The sequence below is a fragment of the Triticum aestivum genome, chromosome 3B (assembly GCF_018294505.1).
Source record: "Triticum aestivum cultivar Chinese Spring chromosome 3B, IWGSC CS RefSeq v2.1, whole genome shotgun sequence".
NCBI lineage: Eukaryota > Viridiplantae > Streptophyta > Magnoliopsida > Poales > Poaceae > Triticum > Triticum aestivum.
Window position 1 is genome coordinate 666,381,242 of NC_057801.1, and position 5,221 is coordinate 666,386,462.

The following is a 5,221-nucleotide window of genomic DNA, read 5'->3' on the forward strand; positions in this document are numbered from 1 at the left end:
GCAGGTTCGATTCCTCAAGAGAGTGACGTTTTGGGGTTGTTTTTCACGCCATAAGTACAATTTTTCACTGCCCTGCGTGTTTGATGTGCCGGCCCACTAGCGTGCTGCAGTGGGCGTCAGCTGCAGTGGACGTTTTGGGGTTGTTTTTCACGCCATAAGTACAATTTTTCACGCCCAAAAGAAGAAGAAGATAAAAATAAAAACCAAAATTACACCAAAGGAATCAAAAAAGACTAGAGTAAAATGGCGAAGAAACACAGAAAAACTGAAAACCCAGAAAATATGAAAAGGAAGAAAGACATTTTTTTTAACAAAACCGGAATTTAAACCGAGCGAAAAGCGACCCCGAGGGAGCGACACACTGACTTGAAATCAATTCCCGGGTCGGCCCATTTGCTAAATTTCCGGAGACGGATGTAGGAATCAGTACGATGACTATCTCTTGCAGGTAAATGGAAGGTGGCGTCAAATATCTGAAAACCCATGGGCCACTGGTGCCGACCAGAGCTTTTGGCAGGCTGGCGACGGACATCTTTGACCAAGAGAAGACGTGCCAGCACTGGAGCCGACCATTGGCAAGTTCGTTGTCACATTCCTAATTCTGGTCTGACCTATGCTAGCCTTCATGTGGGCATCATGTTTAAATTCAAAAATTGAGGAATTTTCAAAAGCCTCAGAAAACCTCTAAAAATAATCAACATTTAAATCTCATCAAATGAGTCCAAGAAAATGTTCCTGTTATTCTGTGAAAATATTGGCATGAGGTAAAATTCAAACCAATATTTTTGAAGTAAGAGAAATAATTTATTTTGGGTCTTTGATTTAAATCAACAATATATATTGGGTTGGAATTATTTCTGCTATATAAGAAATAATGTTCAAATATTTTGTAAGTTTGCATGTGACCTTGGACTAGCTCTCTGAGCTCACATAAAAATTTACAGAAAGGTTTAAAATGGTTTAGCTTTCAAACTAAATCAAAACAACATAACAGAAATAGAAAAGAAAAATAAAAGAGAGAGAGAGAGAAGGACTAACCTGGCGCCCACCAACCGGCCCAGCTCCTGTGCTGGCCCAGCCCACCGCAGCCGCCACCGTCTTCAACCTCCTGCCAGTAGGCAGGAGGGCGTGTGCCCGACGCGCGCGCGCACGCGCCGACTACCTCTTGCTTGCCTGCTCGCCCTAGATCTCTCCCGCGTCGCCACGCACCCTCCCTGGACCGCTCTCACTCTCTCCCGTGCTTCTCCCCTCCTCTACTCTCTCTCCCTCTCGCGCCCGAGCGCAGCCGTCGCCGCCGCTCGCCGTAGCCACGGCCACCGTCCACCCCTTGCCTTGTCGATGCGCCCAGAAGAACTGCCGTCGACTCCTGCATCGTCTACGCCAACCCGTTCGACCGTGGGAGCTCTGCAATGTTGTCCTCGACCTCATCTTCTTCCTCGGCCACAGGAGATAGCCGCCGGGATTCCGATGCCGTCAAGCCTTCCCCGAGCCCGCTTCGATGACCCCTGCAACCGCGGTGAGGCCACGATCCTTCTCCCCCTAACCCGTGCTCGTTTGCCTCCCCTAACCTCTCTAACCACCTTACCGAGCACTCCTCGCCGCCGGCCATGGCGCCGTCGCGACCACAGTTGTTGTCGCTCGTGTCCGAGCCCATCAGCGCGCTCAACACACTCCCAGGAGCACGTATCACTCTTCGGTATCTCCTCTAGTGCACCATAGCATCGACACTGTCCGCTCCCGAACTCCGGCCGCCGTGCAAGTTGTCGCCGTTGTCGATTTAGGTCACCTGAGCTGCTGCTGCGTGCACCACAAGACGTGGCCGAGCTTCAGCATCGTGTAGAACCTCTCAGCCATCGATTTGGTTGCCGGAGGAGCGTTTTCGATGCCCTCCGTCGTCTCTGGCGTCGCCGGCGATGAGCCGCGGGTCAACTCCGGCGAGTTTGACCCGAGTTGACCCTGTTTGATTCACCGTAAGTCACCGACATGTGGGGCCAGCCTCTGACTAACCCTAGATTAGTTCTTACTTAGTGCTAATTAACATTGTTACTTAGTTAGGACACTGACATGCGGGACCCACTGGTCAGATTTGACCAGGAACGGTTCCGCTGACCTGCTGACGTCACACTGACGTCAGGCTGGCGCAGTAAATCATTTTCTGAATTAAAAATAATTCAAGAAATTCCAGAAAATGCCCAAAACTTCTAAAATTCATAGAAATTCAACCATAACTCCAAATGAAATAAATTATATATGAAAAATGATTAGAAAAAACCAATCTATCCATCTATACTGGTTTCATGCATGTTAGAACAACTTATGACTACTGTTTAGGACAAATGAAATGAATGGCGTTTAAATAACCACATGTGGAGTTTGAATTTGAATCTTGGATTCAAACCAACTTCATTTAACTTGTTGCTAGTTGCATTAGCTCAAATCACAGCATATTGACATGTCATGATCATGCATCATATTGTGCATTGCATTGATTGTGTTTTCCTTTCTATTGCCGGTAATTGTCCCCCTTCAGTAGACATGTTCCGGCGATGAGTTCGATGACACCGATGAAGAGCTATATCATCTTCAGAAGTGCCAGGCAAGCAAAACCCCCTTGTTCATTCCGATACAATCCCACTCTCTTGCTCCTGCTCTCTTTTACCGCATTAGGACAACAATGATTCAATTGTTACATGCTGCGGTAGTTGAACCCCTTTCCTCTTCATGATCTGTCATTTCCACAGTAAATAGATGAAACCCACTAGCATGAGTAGGAGTTGTTTGAGCCCTAATGTGCCTACTCGTTCATGCTTGTTGTCATGCCTGCTACTGCTTAGAGTTGAGTCGGGTCTAATTCATCAGGAGTGAATTGGAGGTGTGTGAACATGTCCTACTGTGTGTGAACTAAGTGTGTGAACATGACTTGGTAAAGGTAGCGGTGAGAGGCCATATAGGAGTACATGGTGGGTTGTCTCATTGAAACCGTCCTCAGAAACTGAGTTCTATGTTTGTGATCCATGAATAGCTACTACCACACATTGGAATGCTTAAGTGCCCCTCTCGACTTATTAATCAACTCGATCTCGGTCCAGGAGTTGCAACTAGTTTCTGGTGTTTGTAGGTTGTGTTAGTAGTCTACCAAGTGGCACCCGGTACAGGTGGGCTTGGGTCAGACTAGACATCGTGGCCGGGTATGCCAAGCGTTGCTCGTTTGGTGGGCTTGGAACCCTGTACACATCGTTTGGGGCCGTGAGTGACACCCCGACTGGATCTCCTTGCGGATGGAACCCAAATAGGCGATAAACCTGGACTAGAGACTTGTGTGGTTAGTCAGGTCGTGGCCGACACCCTCGCCAGACTTCCGCTTGAAGGTTGCCGAGATATGATACGTCCATTTTGCATCATGCTTTTATATCGATATTTATTGTATTATGGGCTGTTATTACACGTTATGTCACAATACTTATGGCTATTCTCTCTTATTTTACAAGGTTGATCATGAAGAGGGAGAATGCCGGCAACTAGAATTCTTGCTGGAAAAGGAGCAAATATTGGAAACCTATTCTGCACAACTCCAAAAGTCCTGAAACTCCACGAAAGTCATTTTTGGAATTAATAAGAATTATTGAGCAAAGAAAGTACTAGAGGGGGCCCACACCCTGGCCACGAGGGTGGGGGGCGCGCCCACCCCTACTGGGCGCGCCCCCCTGTCTCGTGAGCCCTCTAGTGGCCTTTGGTGCCCATCTTCTGCTATATGAAGGCTTTTACCCTAGAAAAAAAATCATAAGCAAGCTTACGGGATGAGACTCCGCCGCCACGAGGCGGAACCTTGGCGGAACCAATCTAGGGCTCCAGCGGAGCTGTTCTGCCGGGGAAACTTCCCTCCGGGAGGGGGAAATCATCACCATCGTCATCACCAACGATCCTCTCATTGGGAGGGGGTCAATATCCATCAAAATTTTCACCAGCACCATCTCCTCTCAAACCCTAGTTCATCTCTTGTATCCAATCTTGTATCCAAAACCACAAATTGGTACCTATGGGTTGCTAGTAGTGTTGATTACTCCTTGTAGTTGATGCTAATTGGTTTACTTGGTGGAAGATCATATGTTCAGATCCTTAATGCATATTAATACTCCTCTGATTATGAATATGAATATGCTTTGTGAGTAGTTACATTTGTTCCTGAGGACATGGGTGAAGTCTTGCTATTAGTAGTCATGTGAATTTTGTATTCGTTCGATATTTTGATGAGATGTATGTTGTCTCTCCTCTAGTGGTGTTATGTGAACGTCGACTACATGACACTTCACCATTATTTGGGCCTAGAGGAAGGCATTGGGAAGTAATAAGTAGATGATGGGTTGCTAGAGTGACATAAGCTTAAACCCTAGTTTATAATTTGCTTCGTAAGGGGCTGATTTGGATCCATTAGTTTCATGCTATGGTTAGGTTTACCTTAATACTTCTTTTGTAGTTGTGGATGCTTGCAATAGGGGTTAATCATAAGTGGGATGCTTGTCCAAGAAAGGGCAGTACCCAAGCACCGGTCCACCCACATATCAAATTATCAAAGAACGAACGTGAATCATATGAGCGTGATGAAACTAGCTCGACGATAATTCCCATGTGTCCTCGGGAGCGCTTTTCTCATTATAAGAAATTGTCCAGGCTTGTCCTTTGCTACAAAAAGGATTGGGCCACCTTGCTGCACCCTTTTACTTTCATTGCTTGTTACCCGTTACAAATTATCTTATCACAAAACTATCTGTTACCTACAATTTCAGTGCTTGCAGAGAATACCTTACTGAAAACCGCTTGTCATTTCCTTCTGCTCCTCGTTGGGTTCGACATTCTTACTTATCAAAAGGACTACAATAGATCCCCTATACTTGTGGGTCATCAAGACTCTTTTCTGATGCCGTTGCCGGGGAGTGAGGCGCCTTTGGTGATTGGAACTTGGTAAGGAAACACTTATATAGTGTGCTGAAATTTTCTGTCACTTGTTACTATGGAAACTAATCCTTTGAGGGGCTTGTTCGGGGCATCTTCGCCCCGACCAGTAGAGCAAATTGTTTCTCCTCAACCTACTGAACCTACTGAAAATGTTTACTTTGAGATTCCTTCGGGTATGATAGAGAAACTGCTAGCTAATCCTTTTGCAAGAGATGGAACATTGCATCCCGATTTACACCTTATCTATGGGGATGAAGTTTGTGGATTA